Consider the following 19,234-nt stretch of genomic DNA (forward strand, 5'->3'; position numbering starts at 1 on the left):
TAATTACAATTGCAGCAATACGTAATCTCGAAATTCATCAAATGGATGTAAAGACGACATTCCTAAATGGTGAGCTAGAAAAGGAGATATATATAGAACAACTCGAAGGGTTCATCTCTCCTAATAAAAAACACAAGGTTTGTAAACTTGTTAAGTCCTTGTATGGATTAAAACAAGCTCCCAAATAATGAAACAAAAAGTTTGACAAAACAATGTTGTCAAACGGATTCAAAATAAATGAGTGTGACAAGTGTGTATACATCAACCATATACCGAATGCCTATGTGGTTGTATGTCTATATATAAATGATATGTTGATAATGGGCAAAAGTCACAAAATGTTGCTTAACACTAAGAACATGCTAACAAAGCATTTAGATATGAAAGACAGGTGTGGCTGATGTGATATTAGGGATTATGATCTCTCAAACATCAGAGGAAATTATACTTTTCCAATCTCACTATGTTGAGAATATACTTAAGATGTATAATGTGTTTGAGGAAAGTCTTGTGAAAACCCCAATTGGCACAAGTTTACACTTAGTCAAACATATGGGTAGATGTATGTCACAACTAAAGTATTCACAAGTGATAGGCAGTCTAATGTATATTAGAACCGCACTCGATCGAATATAGCATTTGTTGTGAATAAATTCAGTAGATTCATAAGTAATCCAAGTCACAAACATTAGAAGGCACTAACAAAGGTTCTCAGGTATCTAAAGTATACCTTAGCATATGGATTACATTTTTCAAAATATCATGTGGTATTGGAAAGAAATTATGATGCAAATTGGATATCCGACATGAAGGATTCCAAGTCTACTAATAGTTATGTATTTACCATTGGTGGAGTTACTATATCATGAAAATCGACAAAACAAATGTATATAGCTTGATCAACAATGAAATTAGAGTTCATCGCTTTGGACAAAGCTAGAGAAGAAGTAGAATGGCTTTATAACTTTTTGGAAGATATTCCATGTTTGCCCAAGTTGGTGCTTGCAACAAATATACAGTGTGATAGTCAATCAGCTATTGGAAGGGCTCAAAGCAGCATGCATAATGGTAAGTCTAGACATATACGTTGTAGACACAGTACTATTAAGCAACTGATCTCAAACGACATCATCACCATAGATTAGGTGAAATCAAAGGAGAACATCGCGGATCTACTTACTAAAGGTTTGCCTAGAGATCAAGGACATTGCTTATCAAGAGGGATGTTATTAAAGCCTACTACATAAGAGTCTTTGTAATAATAACCCTACCTTGTTAACTTGAGATCCCAAGATCTTGGTTCAAGGGGAAAAGTAAGTTATGAGGATTTTATGAAGCACTTAAGAATTTACTTTCCTAACTCATTCCTAGGATGTTAAAATGTGCTTTCTGTAGAATGATTAAAAATATCAAGATACTATTTTAATGATTCATATATCTTGATTAAGTGAAGTGGAATAGGACATAATACTCTTTATAGGAGGTCACCTATATAAGTGTGAAGTAGGGTCGCTTCAATAAAAATTGTTCGAACCTAAAATTCTCTAAAATAGTTATAAAACCAAGAGCGGTTTAGGGCCAAGTCATGAGAACTAGAACGGATTAGAGAAGACATCTATGTGAGTATTGTTATCTTGGCTTACATTACTGACTAAATGGTTCAAAGACATTAAATCACCAATTAGCCAACTAAATCTGATAATATTTCATTAAGAAAGGTTCAAAGTCAAAAGCTAACTTACCTGATGTATTATTTTTCTGCTCTCTCTCTCTCTACAATGCATCATTTTTTAGCATTGCATATGCATACTCGAATTTCTATTCATGTGGAGGATTATCAGAAATTATTTTAAAATTAAATGAAAAATTGGTTATGTATTAAAATCCAAAATTGGAAAAGTGACTTCCGTGTCAATTTTGGCCAAATATCCAGACTCGATCTATTGGTCAAATTACTAATATAAATAGACCAACGTGTTCTACTTATCGAGTAGATCATCATTGTGTATTTGAAATTTTAAAATCAATTTCGGATGAATGAAAAATTACGCTCCAAAATTGGAAAGAAAATAGAGGAAAAAAGACTTACTCGACTATTGCTTGAGTGAAGTTCTAGCGAAAAGTGGGCAAAAGAGTCTCTGTAAAAATTTTGACACCCTCACTTAAGCGAGAACCCAGCGGAAAGCTAGTGATGAAGCAATATTGAAAGCTTACAAGGTTTGGCCTACTTCGTCTACAACCCCTCATCCTCTATAAATTGGAACCCTTGGACATCCTTTTTGCATACCATATCATACTTGCATTGAGCATATCGAAATCTCTTGCAAAAATCTCTCCCAAATTCATTCAAAATCATTTTCCTCGTGTAGAGAGAAACTTCGTCGAAAGTTCACCGTAACTTGTGGTTTGAAGTGCTTCTACCACAAGTTGAATCCGTTGTATCTTAGAAGACAAGTGCCGTGATCCATGAGCATCGTTGCGGAACAATTTGTCTTAAGGAAAGAGTGAAATTCACTTGCTTCGGATCTTTCCTTTTTTTTTTTTTAATTTCTTATTCTTTTCTTGTTTATTCTTTCTGGTTTCTATTTGTTATAATTCATTTCCAACCCTAAAGAAGTTGTGTCTAATTATGTTCCTATGGATTAAACTTTGCTTTGTTTGTTCTTTATATAAAACAACCCTTTCACCGCACATATTTAAAACCCAGAAGCAACACGAAACACATTTGAATAAATTATTTTTTTCTTCAAAATAATCTATTTTAAAAGTAACTTCACTTAATAAATAACTTTCTTATTTTCAATTTCTAACAATAAGAAAAAATATTTTAATTATAAGCGAACTTTTTAAGCTTAACCAACACACTCCTTTGTTCCATTTCCTCTTCTATATATATATATATATATATATATATATATATATATATAGCAAGGTTAATTTCGATAGGACCAATTACATACTATATACCCTGTGTTTTCTCCATTCACATTGCAAAGGCTTTATGAAGCATACTTTAATATCTTTTCTAGTTGAGTTCAGCTTTATCTGTTAGTCTTATGCCCTAAATCCAATCAACTTTGAACATAAGTACTTTTAATATATAATTGATACAATTTTATGACATATCTATTATTTAATTAATATTCAATTAAATTAAAAACAAAGTTTGTAGATTCAAATCTTAGTAATTTGTTAATCACAAAGAGGTGTGATTGTGATATACAAATTACATATGATTGAATCTTAAATCATTCGTGATCGTAAGAAATAACGAGATACGAATATCTTTATTACCGATAGACTATCACGTGTGTCATTTCTCACTTGTAAAGTAAGTAGTTGATCTCACAAACTAAAGTGTGGTAACGTTTAAATGAACACGAGGATATTTTTGTTATAGAACAAAATATTGAAGACCCACTGGGAGATTTCACAAGGATAACTATATGAGTGTCAATGGTTAATTTTTAACGTTCGGTAGTAGATCTGATTATTTGATTTGAGATCATCATAGTGTCTTATACAAGGACAATCATACTTTGGTGATGTTGGACATTGCTCTGCTAAGGGCCGTTAGTACGACATCATTTGGGAATGTCAAGAATTATATGAAGGTTCTGAATCACCAATAGAGAATTTGTCACTATTAAATAGTAAGAGATTTTGATATACATTTTATTCATTTATTTTGATAATGAAATCATTGGCCAAGGTGTACTCATAAGTCGAAAAGGTGTTTACGACTTACATTGACTTAATAGTGGGATAAAAGATATTGATAAAATGATTATAGTTTCACAGTAAACGAACAAGTTTGATTTTTTCATGCCACGTGACCTTCTTCATAACATATATTGCCCCGACACATTGTTAGATGTCAATTTGGGATGACGGACGTGAATTGATGATCAATTGAAAAGGGGCATTTCAATTTATCGATTTTGATTAGATCAAAATAATAATTTATGTCGTTAGGCATCGTGATTGGGAGCTTAATGGATCACAAACAAAAAAAGAACTAGAAGAATGAAATTTACCAATTAATTATTTGACAAGTGTTGAATAATTAAATAGATTGCTTGTTTATATACTCGAATTAATTAATTAGATTAATTAATTCATGGACCAAATTTAATTAATTGAATTAATTAGTTATTAAACCAGATTAATTTTAAGAGATGGGCCAAGTCCACCTGGACATATATTAATAGGTTGTTAGGGTTTGGAAAATTTAAAGGAGAGAAAATTCATATTCTTGCTAGTACAAGAAAAGTAAAAACTCTAGCTCTCTCAATCTTGCTCCATGTGTGAATTTTCATTTGAGGCTTGAAAATGGACGGTTGTGAATTGTAGATCGTGATTATTGAAGTTCAAGAAAAGCAAAAGAGTTTGCAGAATTCAACAAACGTATAATTTTTATCATGGTTTCTATCTAAACAAAAAGCAGGTCCTTGGTAGGAATTGGAATTTTGTTTAAATTTCGCTTTGCATGATTAAGAAAATTTCCAACAGTGGTACTAGAGTCTACTTTGTGCTTTTTAGAAATTGTTTTACTTCTTGGAACAGTCAAAAGTTGATTGTTCATATTGTTCTCGAATCTAGCAATTTAGAAAATTATATTTTATCTTCAAGAATTTGTTTTGAAAAGAGAATTAATTTTTTGGATCGGAAAGATGTAGCGTGGCAGTGAACATCACTACTGGCTTGACAACATGCTGTAGCAGCAGCGCTTCTGCTGCTGTGATTTGCAGATTTCAGCATCGTTGCTTTCAGGTGCAGAGCTAAGCATTGCTGCGATGATCACAGTAGCGCCTATAGCACCTATGTAGCTTGTGGCAGTCTTGGAAATTGCCACAGTTGTAGCATTCGACGCTGCTATACCAACAGTGTTGTACCTACAAGTTGCACTGTTTTCCGACCAGTTGCGATGCCCATAGTGACCAATGCCACCTGAGAGAAAAAAATGGGTAAATCTTCTTTCTAGGGTTTTCAATCGAGTGTGAAGTGCTAGGAACAGGGGTTCGAATGCAATTTTAGAAATTACAGACCTCTGCTTGCAATATAATTTAAGGGTCAAGTTGTAATTTTAAAATAAAGGGCCTTCTTGCAATTTGGGAAATTGAGGGGGCTATTAATAATATCTAAGTGGGTCAAATTGCAATTTTCAAAATGAATTTTGAATATGAATATTGAAATGGTTTTAAATTTGATTTCCAAATGGGTTTTTGATCTATATTATCAAATTTGACCCAAATTTTAATGTTGACCCAAATCAAAGTTTTATTTAAAATTGATGACATTTTATATTTTCGTTAAAATTGAATTTTAACTTAAATATTAAACTTTGACTCTAGATTGAATTTTATTTTATTTAAGAGTTTTATCCTAAATTAAAATATTAATTCAATTTAAATTAGAATTGGACTCTTTAATATTTAATTAAATTTTGGTTTTAAATGAATTATTCACCTCAATATATTTTTGAAATTAGAGTTGGATTCTAATTTGACATTTAATTAGAATTTGATTTTAATTAAATTGTCTTGCCTTAAAATTTTCCTTGAAATTAGACTTGGACTCTAGTTTTGCTATTTAATTGAAATTTGATTTTAACTGAATTCAACTGCCTCATGTTTTGAAATTAGAGTTGGACTCTAATTTGATATTTAATTAAATAGTTCCACCCCATAATTGTGGAATTAGAGTTAGAATTTGGTATGTAATTAAAAATTGATTTTAATTAAATATATCCGCTAATTAAATTAATTTATTAATATGATTAATTAATGGTTTTTGCTTGATGTATAACAGGCTTCTGTGAAGAAGCCTGACAGAACACATATATAGGGGGTGGGTGGGGTATTTTTTGGCAATTTTTTTCACAGTGGGCCCAATATTGTGAGAGTATTCTGGTAATATTATGTGGAACTTTCTTCTATATAAATAGATTAATCCTTAATTAATTATTTAATCATTCCAATCTATTTGTCTAAATTGGTTTAGATGACATTAATTGCTAGAAACTTGGAATATACATGCATATAATATTAGACATTATATAGCAAAGAATTTATATGATGAATGTTTTATCAGTGGATGATTATGGACTCGACCATATGGATGCGTTGAATCGTTAGTTTTATTCTTGTTGTTTTATGAGTTTTGTGAGCTCTTATGTACTTTGAACCTATGAGTCCATTGTAATTTTGTAGGTCTGCGTATCCAATTATTTAAGCCTACGTGCCAATTAGTATAGGATACAGGTTACAACTGAATTAGTTGAAAAAACAAGAAAAGGAGGAGGCCATAGAGATGGAGCATTGTATGAGTTAATGCAATATCCCCTAAGAACTGATCAACTAATCTTTCTTATGGCTCGGGAAGACTAAGTAGTAAAAGTCCATAATCGTCCACACTATTTTATACACACACGCACTACGATGAGATATTTGCATGATAAATCCCTCCTTAAAATATTAAGTCATATTTATATTCGTCTTTCATCATTATAGTGAAAAACTAGAGTCCTCAATCGATCTCAACTTGTTGAATACACTCAAGACTAGTCTATTAGGGATATGTTTGACACTATGATATGTTAGATATTTTTTAATGTTGAGTACACTCAAGGAAATGAATTTTAGAACATGTTAAGCTAACACATAAAATGTGTGAAAACAAAGAACTGTCAGCTTAATGATTTGGGAGTTGTATGAAAATACAATTGATAATAGTATCTACTTAAATGTTTTGTTAAGACTTATTGAATACACTGAAGGTCTTAATATAACACATGAGATCTCAGCCCAATGGGAGTCAAATATAGATTCCATAAATTTATGCGAAATGGTCATAAATTTGAGTTAAACAGTAGGAGTATAATTAATTTAATAAAAGAATATGTTAAATTAATTGATGCATTTTATATATTTTTAGCCATTTATATTTATTGAATCATGAGTAACCATATGTATTTAAAAGGCATACTAGATGCCAACAACCAAACCAAACTTTCTTTATTGGTACCAAAATTTGAGTAGCTATATGTATTTAAATTGGTTATATCTTAGAGTAGCTCTTTCTAGAGATACCTACTAATGACTTGACTAAGGAAGAGGGGGGTACACTATAATAAACACGATGATGACAATAGTACTGTACATGTGTGATGTTTGCAATTATGTCACCTAAGTTACAAAAGCAACATGAAAGTTTAGATGCTAACACATGATTTTTCATTTTAAAGAGTTGTATGATAATAATCATGTGAGGAAGGATATAAAACTTCCAAGCAATTATACTAGTGAAAAATGATAGAGGAATCTTCAATCAGTGCTAATGTACTAAAGATGAATGGCATTGAGAAGTTGTCTCAATTGAGTTCAATCATGAACTATGAACTAAGTATTGACTTAGTTCTGCAATCCCTGCTAAATAGTTTATTCATAGCTAATTATAAATTTTGATATGAATAAACTCGAGTGTACACTCATTGAGTAGCTGAATATGTTTAGACAATTAAGTCCAATATCAAAGATAGTAGTGGAAGTCATTGATTCCTCTAAAGATATTAATAAGAAGTATAAAAGGTTTTTGGAAAGCATCTAAGATAGCTAAGAAAGTCCAAGTAAATATGGACATTATCAAATCTAATGACCCTTGTTATCATTTTGGAATGATAGGTCATTGAGAGAAAAACTACATGGCTTATATCTACTTCATTAGCTTCTTAGGTATTAAATACCAATATTTGTATAAATATGTAGAAACTAAATAAAAGTAGACCACTGCAAAAGAGAGAAGTTAACCAAGACGTTGAAGATGAGCAAAGATTGTTGCATTGCTAGTAGGAGTATATTTCTTGCCATTGTCGTTATGCTTAGTATTGGAATTAGAGAAATGTTACTTTATATCAACAATACTAGAACATTAACTAAATTTCTTGTTTGGATTTGAACTATTTTAATATTAAGGACAATTGTTGTTCCTTTTTGTTTTGATAAAATCTTAATGGTTATGGTAAATTTCAAAATGACATTTATATTCTAAATATTAAGTATTCTATAATAAGTATAGAAGTTGAAAGCCATGAAAATGATAATCTAAATAACGCCTATATATATATAGCATTACAGACTTGGTACATAAATGAGAATGCAATTCCAAAATTAAATAGAAATGTATAGTTGGGGTTAATTGATTTTGAATCATTTGACAAGTGTGAATCATGCTTGTTAGGCATAATAACCAAATCTCCTTTTACTTGAAAATAAGAAATGTCTACATAATTACTTGCCTACTATACAGTGATGTATGTAGACCCTTGTAAATTAATGTTTGGTAAGATTTCTATTATTTCATCACAATCATTAATGACTATTTCAAAAATGGTCATGTGTACTTGATGAAATTCAAGCGTGAAGCGCACTGAATCGGATAAGCTTGAGTCTATATTTGATAAATACGTATTTGTGGGATCTACAAAACAAATATCTGGATATCAATTCTATAATCCAGTTGAGAAGAAGTGTTCATCTCAAGACATTTCATATTCCTAGAGAACGAGTTCATTATATGAGAGGACGGTGGGAGCAAAATAGACTTGAAGGAGTTCAAAAATCCATAGATATAGTTGATCAAGTAGATAAACCTGAGTCTAATCCTATTCCTGTGAGGGCCATACTCTTGGTCAGGAAGTAGAGACTTCTGAGGACACGTCAGTTTCGTGTAAATCTAATAGGATTGTTTGACCTTCAAGAAGGTGGACATTACTAATCAAGGACGATGAACCTACTAATTGCACAAAAACAAAGTCAGTATTAACTCAAAGAGATGGCAAAAGATCATGAAATTCGAGATGAACTCGTTGTATGTGAACACGGTTTAGACCTTGATTGGCCAACTTGATGGGATAGAATCCATAGGTTGTAAATGGGTTTATGCGAAAAAGTTGTCATGGATGGAAAATTCCATATATACAAAGAAAGGCTAATAGCAAAAGATTATAAATAAAAACAAAGAGTTGGCTTTGATGAAACCTTCTAGCATATAGTCGTGCTAATTTCCATTCGAATTTTGCTTTCAATTGCTACATATCATGAATATGAGTTATGGCAAAATGATGTCAAAATTGTATTCCTTAACAGGAACTTGCAAGATAAAGTGTAAATGACACTACTCGAAAGTTTTGAATCCAACTATGCTTACAAGGTATGTTATCTTGATCCATTTTTATATGGATTGAAGCAAGCCTCTTAGAGCTAAAATCTTCAATTTGATTGTAAAATAAAAAAGGTTTGACTTTATCAAAAATGAAGATGAATTGTGTGTTTATAAGAAGATAGTGGGAGCATTGTCGCATTCCTAATATTATATGTATAAGACTTATTATTAATTGGAAACGACATCACTACATTTCAATCATTGAAATTGTGGTTGTTAAAAGATTTCTATGCGAAAGATATGAAATAAGTAACTTGATCTACAGAGATAAATTTAGAAGATTGCTTAACTCATCACAATTTACAGAGATAAAATCTTGAGACGATTTTATGTAGAGAAAATGAACTGAGAGTTCATGGAGACACTGATACTAATTTCTAATCCGACTAGAATGATAGCAAATCTCAATCAAGATATTGGTTTACTCTTAAGGGTGTGTTGGAAAGGTTCCAAACATAAAACAACCGTTGATTCAATAACGAAAGCTCAATATACCATTATTTCAGAAGCAGCAAAGAGTTGCGGTGTAGATAACAATAGAGTCATTGTTGATCGCATGCATTTATATTGTGATAACAGTAGAGTCATCGCGCAAGTGAATGAACTAAGGTCTCATCAATGATCCAAACATGTGTTAAGGTGATATTATTTAATTATAGAGATAATACAAAGAAATGACGTAAAGAAATAATGAATTTCCACAGTTGAAAATATTGCATATCCATTAACAAAGAGTTGTAGTATAAAAATGATCGTTATATAGACTCTTATGATATTAGATATATGCTTATTGGATCTAAAATAAGTAGGATTTTGTAAGTGTTATGCCTTATGTCTAATCAATTTTAGACATAAGCATTTTTAATATATAATTGATGTAATTTTATGACATAACTATTATTTAATTAATATTAAACTAAATTAAATAATAAAGTCCATATATTCCAATCTTAATAATTTATTGATCACAAAGAGTTGTGATTGTGAAATATAAATTACATATGATTGAATCTTAAATCATTCGTGGTCGTAGTAATAACGAGATACGTATATTATGACAGATAGACCATCACATATGGCATTTCTTACTTTTGAAGTTAGTAGATGATCTCACAAGTTAAAATGTGGTGACATTTAAATGAACACAAGGATGTTGTTTTGTTATAGAACAAAACATTGGAGACTCGCTGGAGATTTCACATGGATAACTATTGGAGTGTCAATTTTAATCTAATGTTCGATAGTGAAATTGGTCCTTCGACATGAGATCATTATAGTGCCTTATATAAGGACAGTCATATTTTGTTGATGTTGGATGTTGATCTGTCAAGGGCCACTAATATGGCATCATTCGGATATGTCAAGATTATGATCTACATTTTTTCAGTTAAGTTGATAATGAAATCCTTGGTCAAGGTGTAGTTATTAGTCGAAAAGGAGTTTTCAACTTACATTGACTTAATAGTGGGATAAAAATTATGATTGATAATTGAGATTGACACATATCCATATCATAATTGATCAGATCATATTGATAAAAGGATTATAGTTTCACGGTAAACCAAAAAGTTTGATTTTGTTACACCACGTGACATTTTTCGTCACGTGTATTACCCTAACATATTGTAGATGACAATTTGGGAATTGACAATAAATTAAAAAGGGATATTTTAATCTATTGATTTTGATTAGATCAAAATAATAATTTACGTCGTTAAACATCGTGATTGGGGATTCTAATGGGTACACACAAAAGGAGAACTAGAAGAATAAGATTTACCAATTAATTATTTGATAAGTGTTGGATAATTAATTAATTTGATTGCTTGTTAATGGATCTGAATTAATCAATTGGATTAATTAATTCATTGTCCAAATTTAATTAAATAGATTAATTAAGTACTTGACTGGATTAATTTTAAAAGACGGGAGCCAAGTCCACCTGGACATATATTAATAGGCTGCTAGGGTTTGGAAAATTTAAAGGAGAGAAAATTCTTATTCTTGCTAGCACAAGAAAAGTAAAAACCTTAGCTCTCTCAATCTTGTTCCCCATGTGGATTTTCAATGGAAGTTGGATAATTGAATAGCTGTGAATTGCAGATCATGATTATTGGAGTTCAAGAAAAGCAAAGGATTTTATAGAATTCAAAAAAAGTATAATTTCTATCACAATTTTTATCTAAACACAAAGCAGATCCTTGGTGGGAATTGAAATTTTGTTTAAATTTCCCTGTGCATGATTAAGTAAATTGCCAACATTATCTTGATGCTATGACCAGTACTTGGACATTTTCTTTTTGGCTGCTTAAGTTAATCTTATACCCTATGAGGTTTTCATTCTATTTACTACTTCGAAAATTTAACATCTTGCCAATATTCTATATATGTTAATTTGTTTGCTATAACAAAAATATCATGTATTAGTATAAAATGTTTGCATCTCCCCGCATTTTTTGTTTTTCCATTCTTCAATCTGTATTACTTGTTAAACAAATCCTATTGTCTACAAGAAACGTTTATCCCAAGCTTTGAAGCTCACTACAAAGCAGATCCTTGGTGGGAATTGAAATTTTGTTTAAATTTCCCTGTGCATGATTAAGTAAATTGCCAACATTATCTTGATGCTATGACCAGTACTTGGACATTTTCTTTTTGGCTGCTTAAGTTAATCTTATACCCTACGAGGTTTTCATTCTATTTACTACTTCGAAAATTTAACATCTTGCCAATATTCTATATATGTTAATTTGTTTGCTATAACAAAAATATCATGTATTAGTATAAAATGTTTGCATCTCCCCGCATTTTTCGTTTTTCCATTCTTCAATCTGTATTACTTGTTAAACAAATCCTATTGTCTACAAGAAACGTTTATCCCAAGCTTTGAAGCTCACTTTGGCTCCAGAAAAGGTATTTCACTTTCACATATTATCTAACATCACCCTTCCCTTTCCCACCCAAAATTTGGATCCATTCAAGCATCTGACTTTATGTAGGGGCATTCTTTTTAACCTTGTCTATACTTGAGAGTTTTGCATAAATATATCTGTTACTTTTAAATCTTAAACACGCTTGGAAAATCATTTAAATACACAACTCATCAATTTTTAATTGTAGTGGAAAATGTGTGTATATCATGTTCATATATAATTCCACAAATACTTGGATGTGTTTTCATGCATGTTTATGTTTGGAAGACATGAATACCCGAAATTTAATCTTCTTGGAACATGATCATCTAGTCGAGAAGGGTTGAAGTTGGTCATTGGAAGTTGGCTATATGGAACGAACAATAAATGAGCTTAGTTGACATGTCCGTCACTTGGCTCGGTAAAGACATTGTCTTGATCGAGGTTGAATGTTCTTATTACTATTCATTTCAAGGTAATGGGAAGCTGCTTATGGTTTCTTGGGAATTGGAACTGAAAGTATGGGCTTGGAGAGGTTAAAAATATATAGTCTAAATTTTTTGGTGGTAGAACATGTTTGTTGCTCCATCTTGGATTCCTTTCTTGCTCCTTGGTGGCCTTACATCACGTCTTCATGATTTGATTATGCTGATCTGTTTGTTGATATGATTTATTTCCAGATACTATTCAAGTGCGAGAAAGGAAATATTGTAGACAAATATTACATCAAGACTCAAAAGTAGATAAAATTGGAACACTACCTTTTCGTGCACTTGGAATAGGGCGAACTTCTTTTTGTTGCCAATTTGCTCTAACATTGGTCTTGGTATATTTCATGATTTTTTTTTGTTGGAATTTGGTTTAAAAATAAAAAAAAAAGTTTGATTAAGTATACAACATGAAATTTGACTCCGTCAACTTCGGCAAAATATTTGGACTTGAATCGATAGTCAAATTATAAATATAAATAGACTAGTTCTACTTGCGAGTAGATCATTGGGGTATATTTGGAATCTCAAAATCAATTTTGGGTGAATGAGAAATTGCAGTCCAAAGTTAGAAAGAGAAGGGGGGAAATGGCCTAAAAATTTACCTAACTCCATCGTTCACGTCTCATCACTCGAGCGACAGGCAAGCAAAAAGTTTCTATTGAGATATGCCACTAATGCTCAAGCGAGAAGCCGTAAACAACCTAGCAACAGTAAGGGATGCTTCCCTTTGTGAAGGTTGTCGAGTTTAGGGCATGTCATTTCACTCACAATCTCTCATCTTCTATAAATAGGACCATTTGGACGTTCATTATGCATCTCATGTCATTTGCATTGAGCATTTTATCAAAAACTCTTGCAAAAAAACTCTCAAAAAATATTTTTCTTGTAGATGGAAGAATTTTGCTCGAGTTCACTGTTGCTTGTAGTTTGAAGTGTTTCTACCATAAGTTGAATTTGTTGTATCTTGGGAGACAAGTATCGTAATCCATTAGCACCGTTGCAGGGCAATTTGGTTTTAAGGAAAAGTGTTAATCACTTGCCTTGGATTTCTTTTCCTTACTTTCTTTTATTCATCTTCATTCTTTTAATTTCTAATCTTCATAGAGTTTAATCACACTCCTGTGAATTAAAGTTAACTATTTTTTTTTATTGGAAAACAACAATTTCACTACACATCTCACCAATAAACTTGAGACAAAAATTTTGTAGCTGTTTGCTGAAAAATAAAACCATTATTCTCTCTATCTTTGGAATAAGTGCTTTTTTTTTCATTCATTTTGAGCATCAAAATTATGTATATGAAATATAAATGAACATCACTGAGACTACTTCAAGTCAAATGATGAATGGTACAAACTATGTGGTCCGCCTTTGGCTATATCTATATTAAACTCTCATATCCCACATGGGAAAAATCGAAAAAGTTTGGAGGTGTGAATTTCAAAAGATGGCAACAAAAGATGTTTTATCTTACTATTTTGAATTTGGCAAAATTCTTAAAAGAGATCGCTCTTGCTGTACAAGGAGAAAATAATCATGACTTGATTATTGCATTGAGTGCACGGAAGCACTTGAATTTCCTTTACAAAAATAACATCCTAAACGGATTGGACAATACATTTTATAGAGTGTATAGTTCCAAGGACTTGGACAAGGATTTATGGGATTCACTGGGGAAAAAATACAAGAACGAGGATGATAGAACAAAGAAGTTTATTGTCAGCAAGTTTTTGGACTATAAAATTGTAGACCCAAAACCATGATAAATCAAATGCAAGAATTTCAAGTTCTACTTCATAACATACATGCATAAAAGATGGAATTAAGTGAATTCTTCCAAGTTACAGCCACTATTGAGAAACTTTTTTCCTATGTGGAGAGATTTCAAGCACTATCTAAAAAACAAACACAAAGGGATAAACTTGGAGGAATCGATAGTCTGTTAGAGGATTGAAGAAGACAATAGAAACATCGAAAGAAATTTTATTATTCAACTTGTAGCAAATTTTGTTGAAACATGAAGCTTGTCAACAAGAAGTGTAAGATCTCCGGTGACGCACCAAAAAGAGACAACTCCAAGAATGCCAAGAAATTCATAGGCAACTGTTACAATTGTGAAAAAGCCAGACATAGTTCAAACGAGTGTCGAAAATCAAAGAAGACTCCACAAACAAATGTAGTTGAAAGAGACACTCTTTTTGTAGGAGTTCAAGAGATGAGTCTATCTGTGATTGTTTCTAAATGTAACATGGTTGGTAATTTAAGGGATTGGTGGGTAGATAATGGTGCTACCCACCATATTTGTCAAATAAGATCATGTTCTCAAACTGTCATGGATTGTCAAAGAACAACTCCTCATGGAGAATTCCACAAGTTCGAAGTTTGAAGGACATTGAAAAATTACATTGAAAATGACTTCCGGAAAAGAACTAGTCCTCAATAATGTCCTCCATGTACCAGACATTTGCAAGAACCTGATTTCGGGTCTTTTACTTAGCAAAAATGACTGTAGACTTGTATTTGTATTGGACTAGTTTGTACTTAACAAAATTGGTATGTATAATGGTAAGGGTTATCTTTGTGAAGACATTTTCAAAATGAACGTCCTAACAATTGTACCAAAAAGAGTTGTAAATAAATATTCTAATTCAGTTTATATGCTTGAGTTGTCTTGTTTATGGCATAGCCGATTAGAACATGTTAATTACAAATTTTTTTCGCAAACTTATGAATTAAAGTTTAATTCTGACGCTTAAGATTGATCCTAATCATAAGTGTGAAAATATGTGTTAAATTAAAATTGGTCAAAACATCTTTTTACTCTGTTCAGAGGAACACGTCACCTTGAGAATCAATATATAGCGCTATATATGATTTGAAATTTGTTCAAACTAAAGGTGGTAAGAAATACTTTATAACTTTCATTGATAATTGTACAAAATATTGTTATGTTTTGCAACTACGAAGTAAAGTCGAAGCCTTAGAAGTATTCAGCATTATAAGAAGAAAGTTGATAATCAACTTGATAAGCGAATGAAGAATATTCGTAGTAATAGATATGGTGAATACATGGCACTATTTGAAGAATATTGTTCCGAGCATGGAATCATTATCAAACAACGACAGCTTACTCACCTCTATTGAATCGTGTTGATGAACACAAAAATTGAACTCTTAAAGGATGATGAACGGAATATTGATAAGTTCGAGTGTATTCTAAAACTTGTGGGAGGAAGCTATTTTATTAGCGAATAGCATTGTTAACAAGATATCCCTCAAGAAAAATGGAAGTATCCTCGTACAAACCATGGAAAGGTCACCCCCGGTCCTACTAACATTTGAAAATGTGGGGATGGTTGGCTATGGTTGAAGTACATAAACTTAAACAAGTAAAAATCGGTCTCAGGAAAATTGATTACATATTTATTGGATATGTCAATAATAGTAGTACATATCGTTTCCTTGTACATAAATCTGAAATTCAAGTGTACATGGAGAAACAATAATTGAATCGAGAAATGCATCATTCTCGAGAATATTTTTTCATATAAAGACAAAAAAGTGCAAGTTCAAATAAAAGAACTTATGATACTACAAATGGCACTTCAAATAAAAAATAGCCAATGCATAGTAAAAGAACTAGAATATGCACTTCGTTTGACCTGAATTTTCTAATCTATATGGTAGAGAATGATATAAAGACTTTCAATTAAACAATGTCTACACCGCGAGCACCACATTGGAAAAATGCTATCAATAGTGAAATAGATTCTCTAATGGAAAACTATATTTGGGAGTTGGTTGATTTGCATTTCGAAAAGAAGCCTTTAAGATGTAAATGGATTTTCAAAAAGAAATTAAAATCGGATAGATCCATCGACAAATATAAGGCTAGATTGATTGCCAAGAGGTATAGATAAGAGGAAAGACTTGACTTCTTTAATACCTACTCACCCATAACTAGAATCACTTCGATAAGATTGTTAATTGCTATTACCGCATTACATAGCCTTGAAATTCATCAAATTGATGTAAATATGGCATTCCTAAATGGTGAGTTAGAAGAGGAGATATGCATGAAACAACCCGAAGTATTTGTCTTTCCTAATGACAAGAAAAAGGTTTGTAAAATCATTAAGTCTTTGTATGGAATGAAACAAGTTCCTAAATAGTAGCACCAAAAGTTTGATAAAATGATGTTATCAAATGGATTTAAGATAAACGAGTGTAACAAGTGTATATACATAAAATAAACGCCTCAAGCCTATGTGATTGTATGTCTATATGTGGACGACATGTTAATAATGGGTAATATTCACGAAATAATACTGAACACCAAGAAAATGTTAACAAAGCATTTTGATATGAAAGACTTGGGTGTGGCTGATATGAAATTAGGGATTAAGATCTCTAGAATATCGGAAGAAATTATACTTTCTCAATCTCACTACATTAAGAGTATACTTAAAAGGTGTAATGCACTTGAGGAAAGTCTTGTGAAAACCCCTACTGACACAAGTTTATACCTAGTCAAAAATACAAGTATATGTGTGTCACAACTAAAGTATTCATGGGTTATTGGCGGTCTAATGTATGTTACAAACCGCAATCAATGAACATAGCATTTGCCGTGAATAAACTTAGTAAATTCACAAGTAGTTTAAGTCAAGATTATCGAACAACTTTAACAAGAGTTCTTAGGTACTTGAAGTATACCTTAACCTATAGATTAAATTTCACAAAACATCCTACTGTATTATAAGGTTATTGTGATACGAATTGGCTATCCAACATAAAAGATTCCAAGTCTACTTAGTGGTTATGTATTTGCCATTGGTGGAGTTGTGTCATGAAGTCGACAAAGCAAATGTGTATATCTCGATTAACAATTGAATTAGAGCTTATTGCTTTGATAAAGTTGGAGAAAAAGCAAAATGGCTTCGTAATTTTTTTGGAAGATATTCTATTCTATGTTAGCCTAAGTCGGTACCTCTAATAAGTATACATTGTGATAATCAATCGGCTAGTAGAAGGGCTCAAAGTAGCATGTATAATGGTAAGTCTAGACATATATGTCCTAGACACGACACTATTAAACAACTGATCTCAAAAGGTAAGATTTCCATAGATTATGTGAAGTTAAAGGAGAATATCGCGGATCCACTTACGAAAGGTCTATCAAGAGATCAAGTATGCTGCCTATCGAAATGAATGAGATTGAAGTCTATTACATAAGAATCTTTGTAATGATAACTCTACCTTGTTGATCAGAGATCCCAAGATCTTGGTTTAAGGGAACAACTAACTTATGAAAATTCAATGAAGTACTTGGGGAAATGCTTCCCAACTCATTCCTACGATAATTAAAGTGCACTATGTAGAATGTTTAAGGTTAAGATATACTTTAATAATTCCTATTCTTGACTAAGTTAAGTAGAGTAGGAAAGAATAATCTTAATATGACTAAACTTATATAGGTGTAAAGTGGGGCCGCTAAAAAAAAAATTTCAAGGTATAAATTTTCTAAAACACTTATGAAACCTAAGAGTGGTTCAGAACTAAAATGAACCAAGTTATGAGAACCATAAACGATTTAGTAAAGACATCTGTGTGAGTATTATTGTCTTGGATTACACCAATGGCTGAATGGTTCAAGACATCATGTTCACCAATTAGCAAAATAAATCCGATAGTATTTCACTAAAAAATTTTCAAGGTCGGAAACTACCTTACCAATGCATTTTATACTTTCTACAATGCATCACACTTTCACATAGCATGAACATATTCAAATTTCCATTCATATGGGGACTGTTGAAATATGGCTTAAAGATTGAAAATTTTGGTAAGTATAGAACATGAAAAGTGACTCGTGTCAACTTTAGCCAAATATTCGTACTTTGTGCAATAGTTAAATTATAAATATAAAAGACTAACTTGTTTTACACATTGAGTAGATCGTCATGGTATATTTGAAATCTCAATATAAATTTAGGATGAATGAGAAATTACAGTCTGAAATTGGAAAGAAAAGAGGAAAAATTGACAAAGAAATTTGCCTCGATGAGAATGTCACTCGAGCGATAGGCAGACGAAAAATTTTTGTTGAAAGTTTGTCACCAGCGCTTGAGCGAGAGGCCAGCAACAGGCTAGTGACAGCAAGGGATGCTTCCTTTCGTTAAGGTTGCTGAGTTTGGGGCTTGGCACTTTACTCATAACCTCTCTTCTTCTATAAATAGGACTGCTTGTGTAACGCTCCGAAAATTTTAGAATAAAAATGTATTTATTTTTATATGTTACATTTTTATATTTTAAAAAAAATGAGGACTAAAATGAAATGGGTTTTAAATTTGTATATGGGTCAAATATTTAAATATTGATAGAGTAACGATAAATATATCTATATCGGGCTCGTTATATAGCTCGTAATTAATTATGTATATTAGGCTCGAGAAAATGTTAATTTGAATAAGTTAGACTCAAGCTATTAAAGTTCAAAGAAGTTATCGTTTATTATAAATTAATTTGTTTACTTTTAATTTCAAATGTTTGGCCACCCAGCATGTCACGTGTGAATATGGTAACAGTTGGAGAGATTTGAACGTGGGA

Source organism: Olea europaea, chromosome 1 (genome assembly GCF_002742605.1).
Source record: "Olea europaea var. sylvestris chromosome 1, O_europaea_v1, whole genome shotgun sequence".
NCBI lineage: Eukaryota > Viridiplantae > Streptophyta > Magnoliopsida > Lamiales > Oleaceae > Olea > Olea europaea.